The sequence below is a fragment of the Neofelis nebulosa genome, chromosome 7 (genome assembly GCF_028018385.1).
Source record: "Neofelis nebulosa isolate mNeoNeb1 chromosome 7, mNeoNeb1.pri, whole genome shotgun sequence".
Taxonomy (NCBI): Eukaryota; Metazoa; Chordata; class Mammalia; order Carnivora; family Felidae; genus Neofelis; species Neofelis nebulosa.
The window spans coordinates 44,516,849-44,529,057 of record NC_080788.1 but is presented as its reverse complement, the minus strand read 5'-3'; the positions used below and the strand labels follow the sequence as shown (position 1 = coordinate 44,529,057).

The 12,209-nt window shown below is 46.1% G+C and overlaps 1 protein-coding gene and 1 long non-coding RNA gene across 2 annotated transcripts in view; one reads left to right on the top strand and one right to left on the bottom strand.

Annotated features, from left to right (window-relative positions):
* RORA (RAR related orphan receptor A) overlaps positions 1-12,209 on the bottom strand; it is a 722,505-nt gene that overhangs the window by 463,400 nt on the left and 246,896 nt on the right. The gene's annotated exons all lie outside the window — the stretch shown is intronic.
* Positions 70-5,529, top strand: LOC131518084 (uncharacterized). The gene is made up of 2 exons (XR_009264899.1): positions 70-355; positions 3,998-5,529. It is a non-coding gene; the product is annotated as an uncharacterized LOC131518084 (long non-coding RNA).

Sequence of the window (12,209 nt, the reverse complement as noted above, 5' to 3'; positions counted from 1 at the left end):
GGAGCAAATGGCTGAAAACTGCCAAGTTGGAAGAAATCTAAAGATGTTTATGTTAATTTCCCTTAGACCTAGAGCAACGAACCACCTCTGGGTGGTGCTGGAAAGGAACTTGGCATCCTCTGGTTAGCAGCCTCCTGGCCAGGAGGTTGTACTCACTTGCGAGGTTTCCCTTCCATTCCTCTGCTCCCTGCTCAGCTCACTTCACCTGTGGTACCTCCCTCAGCTTCATGGGAAACCCTTTCTGAGCATCTTAAAAGAGTTCTACCGAATGCTACAGAACTCAGCAGGAATGGCCCAGTTAGCTCTGCGAGCACATCCCGAGAGGCTCAGTGGGCAGTTGTGGATTTCAGCCCTGGTTAGTATGAAGCAGCTCAGATACTTAGGCATTCCAATGGCAGGGATGGGGATTCCTTGATGGGGCTCTCCCGCTAGGATATTCAAGGGGAGGTCACCAGTGGGTGGTTTAAAGTCAAAGATCTGTATCAAGTTATTCCTTACTCCTAACTTAAGGGAACAGGAGGAGAAGAAAAGAAAGATAGATCTAGTACCTACTATCTTCCGGCAACGCCCTACCCTCATTTCCTATTTCCACTCATGTAAACCTTCTAGAGTCTCGTGAGATAGGAATTATCCCATTTAACGTAGCCCATAAAGTCTGAGTAACTTGTTCACAGTCACACACATAGCAACCGGTACAGTCTGGTTTGAAACAGAAGTACCTCTGACTCCCACCCCTGCATGGCTTTCATGCTCTGCTAAAGCCTTTTTGGAGCTACATGGATTATTTTTGGTAACTAAGACATGAATATGCCCATCTGGATCGGTTGAGGTGTGGCCTCCAGCCAAGGAGGATACCCTTGAGCTAGCAGCGTAGGAAGCCTAACTGGAACTCACCCTAGGATTCAGGTTCGGCTGGCAGAGGGTGGGATGAGGAGGTTTTCCGATTGCAGGAGGCTCTGGGGAGCTTCCTGGGAGAGCCCCCAACCCGAGGAAATGAGCCTCAACAGTCACAGTATTAAGAACCAGGGTCAGGGTCAGAGGGAACAGTCTTTCTGCACTTTTATTCAGTCCCTTTTCCTGTGGCCTCATACCTAGGTCCCAAAAGTAGAATAAAAGTGCTAGTAAAAACTCATGGGGCCCGGAGAGCCTAAGGAAGGCAGTGCTGCCTTGTGGCCAGTTGAGGTAAGTGCAGCCAGCAGGATTTGGGGTGCAGTGTCCTGTTGGTGGAGAATACAGTGGCCTGAGTAGTTTGCCAGGCGAACGCCCTAAGGATCAGGAGAAAGTAGGGGAGAACCGCTGGTCTCCGGCTCCAGGCACTGTGGAGGTTGGTGGCCTGTGAGTGGCCGCTGGGAGGACTGGCTTCAGAAGCACACCTGAGTCACCTTCTTGGTGAAGCAGTTATCGGGGGGGGTGGGCAGGGAGAGGTCCTACTTGAGATTCTTGGGAGCCTTAAGTTACACAAATTATACTGAATTATGCCACGTTATACCACAAAGGGGTGTTGCTCAGACCAATAATAAAGCATTTTTTCCTCCCTTTCTCCCTGGAGCCAATATTTACTGAGTGCCAACTGTGAACCAAGCAGAGACCAGGTTCTAAGGATACAGAGAACGTTACAGGATGATCCCTGTCACTGAGTGTTTTCCATCTTGGGGGAGACAGAGAAGTGATGAGCAAATGTAACACAAGAGTAATGGGGACAGGCCCCTTGACTCCTCCCAGCATGGATCCCTCTCAGAGGCTGGAGCAACTCCTCCTCCCTTTAGTCAAGTCTTTCTGGAAAGCAGTGGGAAGGAGGTTCAAGAGACTAAAGGAACAGGAGCGAAGGCATTATGTGGTGATGGACAATGGACTTCCAACTAGCACTCAAGGCCACCCATCAGCCCCTTGCACAACAGTGTGTTAGAGCCCTCCATGAAGATAGCTCTCCAGGCTGACAGGATCGATGCAGGCACCTCACCTACTACAGCAGTTTCTATGCCTCCTGAGCACCAGCACTGCATCGCCTCACACACAAGTGCTGATAGTGTCTGACTTCACCTCTTTGAGCTCATGCCCCAACCTTCCTCCCAATCGTCACTGAGCTTATCAACAATGGGACGGCAATGGGAAAGCATCAACCTTTCCTCAATTCTATTGCTTCTCTCACTGCCTAGTATGTGTCCTGATGTCCCCAGGGCCACTGGTGGTCAGGGCACAATACAAACACAGCATTGGTGAGGCCTTCTGGCCTTCCTGGGCTTCAACTCTAAATCCCAGCCCGAAGGAAATGTCTAGGGTACATTATAAGGAACAAACAGAGTCTTACAATGGAAGAGCTTAACGTATCTGAGCAAAAGAAGGGAGGAGCCCAACCTGAAGCCATTGTGCTTTGCTGAAAAACAAAACAATTCAATATCCTCCGTGGTGACATCAAGGGGAATGCGTTCTCTGGAGAGGGCAGAAGCCTCTTTCACACTGATGAAGCTCTTAGGATGCAAAGAGACTTGCATCTTGATTTCTCTGTTTGCAGGAACCGTTTTGTTTGTTTGTTTGTTTGTTTGTTTTTTCCACCAAGCACCAGTTTCTTTCCTTTTTTGTTTTCCTCCCTGGAACACTAATTAAGCCATCCTTCCTCACTACTCAAACAGTGTAACTGATTTCACCCTGTCCCTACCCAATCAAGCCAGTCCAGTCCCTGTCCACATTTTAGCATGTAATATATTTGCACTCATTTGTTAGGACAGATGTGGCAATGTACTGCAGACTGGGTGGCTTCAATCACAGAAATGTCATGTCTCACATCTCTGGAGGCTAGATGCCTGACATGAAGGAGTTTGCAAAGTTGAGGACCGTGAAGTAAGGACCTGTTATGGGCCTCTCTCCTTGGCCTAGACATGGCCATCTTCTCCCTGTGTACTCAATTTATCTTCCCTCTATATGTTACCTTATCCAATTTTTTCTTCTTATAAGGACACTAGTCATGTTGGATTAGAGCGTATTTTAATCACCTCATTTTAACTTCATTACCTCTTGAAAGAGCCTGTCTGCAGATAAGGTCTCACTCAGAGGTGCTGGGGATGAGGATTTCAACACACGGATTTTTGAGAGTATACAATTAGTCCTTCACAATATTCTACAGAGATGGCTTTCTGGAAGATGAGTCTTACCTCCCAGCTAGTTTGCAAGTTCTACCAATGCTGTTCATTTCTTTTTTCACCAAATTTAATGGTTGGTTAACACATACACATTGTAAGTTCCATAAAAGAAGAGATTGTGCCTGCCTTACCAACCACTGTTTACTCTTAGAATAGTATCTGGCACAGGTAGAAATGTATTAAATAACTAGCTGAGTGAATAAATGAGCAGAAAGTTACACATTGGGATTATTTCCCTCTGACCTTCCAGAGACCTGCCATGCCTTTAGAGAACAATCTGATCTTGGCTTTGACTCTAAGAGGGAATGCTTCTATATTTTCAGTAAACCTGATATGTTCTAAATATGTTGCATCAGCCATTGAAGTAAACACCCGCTAGCAATCCATCAGGCAGTCAAAAATACTCTTTGCGTGTGATTGAACAGAATTCTGATTATACAGGTTCAGCTGAGGAAGTCAGTCCAGACCAGCACCAATTTTCACGGGTCAAACCCAGTGTGAGCACTTACTTGGGACTGAGATTTGTCCTCTCTCGAGTGCAAGGATGTTTCTTCAGGGCCATGCATCCCATGCCATACCTTTAGAATATTCTACTCACTCTTCTGTCATCTCAGCAGAACGGTCTTGGAAGAGTCCTAAAGCAATGCAGTTCACAAAACAATTTTCCTGGGGTCCAATCTGGGCCACCTACCTATCTTCTACAGGGCGTAGATATGGATTCTAATTAGTATTTTTTTCAAAGAGTGTGACATCATTATCGATACGCATATGCATATGTATTTATGCACGGACAGATGTAGGTGGATTTATATGTATGTGTTTGTCAATGAATGTCTTAATGCACTGTGTGTTCCTTTCAGCCTCTACTTCATCATCCCCACTCTGAAATCTTACCAATCAAGACAGCCGAGTGCCTCGGGAGTCAGCATCAACAAATGTGACGCCACCAAATGGAACTAGAGGAGTGAGAGGCAGCTCCAGCGAAGAAGTGCCCGAGTCCCTGGTTGTGTTGATCACTGTGACGTGCTGCTCTCTGCATCCAAAATGACTGATGGGCCTGTAATTTGTTGTTGCTGTTGTTTTGGCATACATTTGCAGAAGCAAACTTGTTCACGGTTCCCCTGCTGAAAGCTCAACCATCTGAGTGCCATAGGAAACAGACTTTGGCATTTTAGCTGCTCACAGACTGGGTCATCCATAAAAGTTTAATTTTCTAAAAATATTCAGCGAGGTGCTTTTCCTGAATGAGATGGTTTCTGGCTCATCAACGAATTTATGTGAGTAAATAGAAGGAGGATCAGTACGTCAGGAATCTAATCAGCTATCATCCAGTCCATCTGGTTTAATTAGAGAGCCCAGCAGTTCGCAGTCACCTTTTAGTAAAAGGCTTCCGAACCAGCTCCCCTAAGGGTGGGGGTGCTTCTGAATGTGGTTTCAAATGCTTGTCATGTTCCCTGCCTCCACGGAGCCCCCTTATCCGATTCCCATCACAGTTACACACATCACTGCGTGTCTCCAAAGGGCATGCAAATGGAAGCAAATGTGACACAGGGGACACCACTGAATGTCCCTCCAATCATCTGCTAAGCATCAATTAAACAGGCATGCACTGGTGTCCACTCTGTGCCACGGACTGGGTAAACAGCGCTTGGACCAGCTCTAGTGGGGGTGACCAGCGTGTAAACAGATCATTTCTAAACTCTGAGGCTACACTAAGATAGTGAGATAGCCCCAGAAATGGTATCTGAAGAGGGTCTGAACTGACTCTGGAATGATAATTGGGAGCAAATACGGACCGAAGAATGAGGAAGGTTCCAGGTGAATAGTCCTGAAGCATGAACCAAAACTAGCTGGATGGGCTTGTTAAAATACAGATTTCTGGGCCCTGCCCTCAGATTTTTCTGATTCAAGAGGTCTGGAGTAGGGCCAGACAATCTGTGCTAACACATACCCCACTGATTCTCACTCCACTGCTTCTGGGACTATATTTTGAGCATCTCAGCTCAGGCTCACACTGGATTCACCTGGGAATTTCAAAAGCAACTGAACCCTGGGTCTCCTCCCTGGAGATTCTGTTTTAATTGGTTTGGTATGCAAACTGGACATCAGGGATTTTGTGTGTTTGCATTTTAAGAATTTCAAACTTACAGAAAAATTACAGTATAAGTAACTTTTTTTTAATTGCACCATTTGGAAGTAATTTGATTTGGTGTCCAATTACTCCCTTCTTTGCAGTGAGTATTTTCTTCCAAATGAGAACCTTCTCCAACATAATTGCCATGTGACCATTAACATCGGGAAATCCACACTGATATGTTATGATCAAGTTCTGGCAAATGCTAATTTTCTTTTTTTTATAGTAAAAGGCTCCAGAATTCGTAACTGCACGTCACCTTTCACTCTCTCTCTTTAGTTGCCATGATCCTGGAAAGTTCCTCATTGTTTCCTTAGCTTTCATGTTGACACTTTTGAAGATTGTGGAAATGTTGCTCAGGTTTGGTTGGTCTGATGTTTCCTCATGGTGAGATTCAGGTTACACCTCCCTGATAGGGCTATCACGGCAGTGCCTGGTGCCTTCTCATTGCCACCTGTGAAATGGCACCTGGTCTCTATTTGTCCCAATACCGATGATGTTCACTTTGGTCACTTGATTAAGGTGGTGACTGGCAGATTCTCTACTGTAAATTCACTCATATTCCTCTATTTCATCAGTCCTGTTTGGAGAGGTGCTTTGAAATTATATAAGTATCCTGTTTATAATCAAACTTTCAATCCATTCATTAGGTAATTTATCAGTATGAACTCATACTATTCTATTTTGTTCACGTTATTTTCTGTCACTATCATGATTTGTTTGGGGCTCAAGGGAGCCCTGTACTTCGGCTCTGACTCTTGATTTTCCTCAAGTTTCCCAGGTGATTTTTTTTTTTAAAGTTTATTTATTTACTTTGAGAGAAACAGAGCACACATGTGCAAGCAGGGGCAGAGGAAGAGGGAGAGAGCAAATCCCAAGGAGGTTCTGCACTGTCAGCACAGGGCCCGACGCGGGGCTCAAACTGTGCAATCATGCCCTGAGCTGAAATTAAGAGTTGGATGCTTAACTAAGCCATCCACGCGCCCCTCCCAGATGGCTGTAATGTGCAGGTGAGGTTCAAGGCTACCACAGTAACACAGAGCAAAGCACCGTACTCAGCAGGTCAAGGAGCAGAGAAGCCTCAGGGAACTGCAAGGTTTTCAGTATAGGGGGGAGCAGGCAAGATACAGATGGTGTGGCAAGAGACTCCATTTTTAGGGTTCCAGACTACCTCATCATTATCATCTCCAACATCAGAGTCCTTTCCCTCCACATACACTAGGCTGTAACTCCACCCGTCCTGGAAACGATGCCTCACAGTGGAAAGCATGGGTTTCAGGGTAAAGGGGTTCAAGTTCCTGTTCCAGACGCCTCTTAGTCATGTAAACTTGAGCTGGTTACTTATTATGGACTGAATGTTTGTGTCCCTCTCACCCCAAATTTGTATACTGAGGCCCTAACCCCAATGTGGCTGTGTGTACAGAGGGGGCTTCTAAGAAAGTAAAATTGAATAGAGTCCCCAAGGGGGGCCCTGATACTAGAGGATAGTGTCCTGTCAAGAAGAGACACCAGACCTCTCTCCCTCCCCAGTGAACATGCACAAAGAAGAAATCATGGGAACACAAATCAAGATGGTCACCATCTACAAGCCAAAAGGAAAAGAGTAAAATCCACCCTGCTGGCACCTTGATCGTGGACTTCCCAATCTTCAGAACTAGGAGAAATAAATGTGTGTTAAGTGACCCAGTCTGTGGTTTCTTTTATGGTGGTCCTCACAAACGAAGACATCGCTTATGCGATCTGTTTCCCCAATGAAATGGATACTAATAGTTCTACCTCCTGGAGGTCTGCTGAAGGTCAAAAGAGAAGAAAGCAAAGTACTTAGCATGGAACTGGCTCTCAGTAAATGCTTACCAAGTGTCAGCTATTTCTCGTGTCCACAAACATCCCTTGTACCTTTCCCCTTCTCTGCCTTTGTCATAACCGGTTCAGTCCCCCACACACAATACCCGCAAGTCACTGTCCTAGGCCCTGGAAATAGAGAACGAAACGCAGCATTGTTTCAAGTCCAAAGCCAAGAGTGAAGGTGCTGCCCACTGCTGGCCTATGTTAGAAGTTGTTGCAAACTCCGCCTGTAAAGGGGCTTGTTCACAAAAGAAACAGGAGCTTGGTTTGGAACCTGTTTCACAGTATTGGGCCACCAGGAAAATGAGTAAATCACAGGATGAGATCCAACAACCCTTCATACTCCCCCTTGGTTTTATTATATTTATATGGTAACTAAGTCTTCTCCCAGATCATTGGTAATTGGCTGGGGTCCTCCAAACTAATTGAGGTCTCTTTGTTTTCCCCCTTGATGGTCAGAGATTTTTTGACCTCCAAAAAATTGGAGGTTTGAGGTACTAGACAATACTTTTAAGGGAAAGCAACTTGAAAGCAATTAAGCAAAAATGGGAAGGCCTTGCTATGCTCCACTGAAATTCAGACAGGAGAACAGAAAAATTCCTGAGCCACATGCAATCACGACTTAAAGCAAGGGTCCAACTGACTCATGCTGGAAAAAACACAGTTATGACTTTATACCTCCTCTGAGGGTAGAAACAGACAATTATTTCTTCTCCTCCTACTCCTCCTTTTTTTTTTTTTTTTGAGAAGAGCAAAATTAGGATAAAGGAGTCCAAATAAGTTTGATAAGATACAATTTGAAGAATCTAAAGTTTCACCCAAAGTTCACACTGAAGGATTGAAAAGAACATCATGCATTAGAGGAACCTCACTCTGGCTCAGGTATTTTCACAGAAGCTCCTCCTCTGATCTCCCGTAACTTCTCCAATTTTATCTCCCTTACTGCTTTTCCAGATGTCCTCGTGGATTCAGAGTTTTTGAGTAAGTCCCCTACTTAGCAGTGAGCTCGTTAAGAGAGGGATCCTCGCTGGTAGCCCCAGGACCTGACGCGGAGGAGGTATCCCTCCTGGTTTTGCGTGCCCCTAACTGCAGTGGGAGGCTGGACACATCAGAGAACGCAGCTGACATCCAACATTCAGCCGGGGATTTAGATGCATTGTGCTTTTCGCTTTCTGCTGGAAATCCCCACTCTGTATGCTTTTTCTTAACATCTTTGTGATGCTTTTCCTCATTCCATTGCAATCCTTAATTTTTTTGTCTCCTCTTCCACCATTCTTGACCTCAAAACTAGCCTTTCTATTTATAGCCACCAAGCTCCCTCTTCTTCCCTCCTTAAAGCATTCTGCAAACCTCTAACGGCTCTTCTACAAATATGAGTGGTGGATTAAAGACCCCAAGGCCTTTAACAAGCAGTGTTCATCCAAGAGTCATGTTCACCTACCCTGCAGCTGGTGAGAACTTGAAGGAGACACAAATATATTCCTTCAGTTCATGGACAGGAGTTGCTCACCCCCAACCAGTGAGAGGGCAAGGGGCTCTGACACTGCCCCACCCATCACTGGGCAGCCTGGGTGAGGGCAGTGGTTTTCAAACCGGGTCCCATGGAACTTGAAGCTTCCTTGGTGGTACCCTTCTAGGCCAAGGAGGAGAACAAGAAGGGCAGGAGAGAAGAATGGATGGGGGTCATGCCTTAATTTATGCTTCAAACACAGACTCTACTTTTATCTGCCTTACAAATTGGAATCTTCTCTAAAAGAGACCACTAGAAATAAAAATGGTTCCACTGCTAAAATACTTTGTGAGCCACCGGAATGGTGGGAAAACCTCCAGTCAGACTGGTTGAATGGTGGCAAATCTTTCAAGGTTAGATTGGATTTGCATCTTGCAAAGAGCCAAAGGCCACTTGGAACCCTAACTGGTGAAAAGTTACATTAGCTCAAGGAATGATGCCACTGGAAGGTAAAGAAAGATGACAATAACGAATCAAACGTAGACTGTAGCTATGACCTAAAAATACTGTGTGTGTGTGTGTGTGTGTGTGTGTGTGTGTGTGTGTGTAGCTCATGAGGAACCCCAACACACATGTGTAATGTTGTTGGAACAAGTGCATAAACCAACCTTATAAGGTGATGGCGTTGAGCTCTGGAACTCATTCACATGCATAAATTCTCCCGTTTGTTAGGATTCTGGCCGTGTGTGTGTGTGTGTGTGTGTGTGTATTTAGTTTTGCTACTTTAAAACCAAAGTCAAGCATTTCGCTAGTCTTTGGGGAAACAAATGGCCTCACAGTGTTGAGTATGGATTCCAACATTGCTCCAATACTTACTGGCTGTGTGACTCCAGCAAAATTAGTTAACCTCTCTAAACTCAGTTTTCTCACCTATAAAATGAGAATGATATTATTATTTGCCTTGTAGGGTTTTTTTTGGGAGATTTAAATGCAGTAAACCATGTTAATCCCTCGGCACAGGGCCGGGCACAGAGTGAATTCTCATAATAGGTGTTGCTGTTAGTCTTGTGATCCTCTGACCTGAGGACTCTCCAACAGAGCTGACCAGCATTCACTCAATTATCCTCATCTCTCTTCAAATAATAGATGAGGACCTGCTTTAATTGATGAAGAAGCATCAAAAACAGAGAGCTTTGCTAAATCGTCCCATGACTCATGGGAAATCTGGGATTAGAATGAAAAGAGAAGCACTTTGGCAACTGGGCATGGGAGGACACAAATTAAAGCCCTGTGTGTCTCAGAGGGTGGGGACATCAAAAAGGAGGTGGGCAGGGTCATGCAGAGGAATGTGGAAGATGACCAACTACAAGAAAATTCTCAAATCACAGGTTCACGGAATGTCCAAACAGAATCTAGGAGAACCCTGGTCCACACAACACGGTGCAAACCAGAGAGGTTAAGTCACTTGCCTAAAGTGACACAGCTCAGTGGTAGAAAAGCAGGATTTAAAGCTTCTGTCTCCTGTTTCAGGGTCCAGGGACTTTCCCCTGCCACTTGCCCAATTTTACTTAGAATGGGCTCTGTCTGAACTTACAGGGCTGGTAAGGGACAGACAGGGTGGCTGGGCAGCCTTAGCCTGCTGCTCTGAAAACGCTCTGATTTTTCAAGTCTGCGGCCTCAAAGCGTAGCCTGCAGTTCTCCTGTCTCACCTTCTACTAAAAATGTTCACTCTGAAACTTGTAACAGCAGTGACCTCTGACAGACTGGCACATCCCAGCTGTTAACATTATTCTGCTTACAACAGAAGTTGCCCTCAAGACCCTTGTAGCCAGGCCCAGGGAGGAGGTGATGTTGTCAGGCCGGGGCCTCAAGAAGAACAAAGACAAAAGTCACCTTGGCTCCGAGGGTCTGGGAACCGCCAACAGCTCAGTTCGGCTTCCTGCAATCTCTTCCTTCTCTAACTACGCGTTGGAGATGGGAGACTGTGACAGGACTGCCCCAGGAGACCCTTCTGCATGGAATCCCTATCAGCAATGAGCCGAGAAGGGTCACCGTACACGGGGACTTATTTTTAGCATTCCATACAGGACACTGCATTTCAAACTTCTTTTAATTGATTTCATCTAGTTGACACGCTGCTCCGTGAATCCTGGGAGTGAGTTAACCCAGATGAAGACCCTTTTGGGGAAAGTCTACAACGACATGGAGGGACCAATGCCCTGGCCTCCACCCTGGCCCCCACAGAGCCGGCCCATGAAAGTAAGCATGGACTTGCCATTAGTCACCTCCTGAATCCTATAATGGGCTTGGGTTCTTTCACATCCTTCCAGGCTGCTATTAAGGGAGGTGTGGAAGTAGAGAGACTATACCGAACCCCAAAGCAACGCTCCTCACGGGCACCCTTGGCCAGCTCATCTTCATCAAGGCGCTTCACCTCTCCAGTTCCTTGTCTGTAAATTGAGGAAAATCTCTGCCTCATCATCTCTTTCCCTTACAGTCACCAGGTGATTCTGGCACAGAGCTCTCTGCCCTGAGGAAAATATTGCCACCCCCTCGGGTGGCGAGGATTTTATTCACTCTGTGTTTTACTTTTGAGGCTCCTGAGTTACCAACACCCTTAAGAGTCAAAATATGTGAGGGGCTCCTGGGTGGGTCATTTGGTTAAGCGACCAACTCTTCATCTCAGCTCAGGTCATGATCTCACCATTGTGACATCAAGCCCTGCATCGGGCTCTGCGCTGACAGCGTGGAGCCTGCTTGGGATTCTCTCTCTCTCTCTCTCTCTCTCTCTCTCTCTCTCTCTCTCTCTCTCTCTCTCTCTCACGCACACACACACACACACACACACACACACACACTAAACTAAAAAAAAAAAAAGGAGTTAAAATATGTGCAAAATATGCTCTGGGGTGTCAGTCCTCCAAAAGGCTTCATTCATTCCAGGGGCACCTGGGTGGCTCAGTCAGTTAAGCATCCAGAACTCTGGCTCAGATCATGATCTCACAGTTCACGAGTTTAAGACCCACGTCAGGTTCTGTGCTAACAGCTGAGAGCATGGAGTCTGCTTCAGATTCTGTGTCTCACTCTCTCTCTGCCCCTCCCCTGCTCCTGTTGTGTCTCTCCCTAAGATAAATACACGTTAAATTTTTTTTTAATAAAATAAAAAAAATAAAAGGCCTCATTCATTCCACATGCACTAAGCCTCTTCTCTGTCCCAGGCTCTGTGCAAGGCAACGGGTAGAGAGAAGTCACAAACAAGGCCTCCATGGAGCCTACAGATTAGTGCCAGCACTGTGACTTAAATGCCAGGGACGAGGTCTCATCCCTCCGGAGGGACAACCTCCACTCCTAGCCTGGAGGTGAGGGGATCAAGGTATCAGACAGTTTCCTGAAGGAGGGGAAACTTGAAGCTACTTTGCGACTTGCCAGGACTCAGCCAGTGAGGAAGGGAGAAGGGGGCTGTTCTAGACTTTAAGAGGATGGGAGAGGCTTGCATGTCTGGCTGGACCTGGTGAACAAGACTGAACCTGGAGAGAGCAGGCCAGCAATGTGGGCCACAGCCAGACTGGCAAGGGGGAGGGCATGGGGATTCAACCAGAAAAGCAAGAGCAAGTGGGGTGAGGAGCTCACTGTGGAGAAAGTG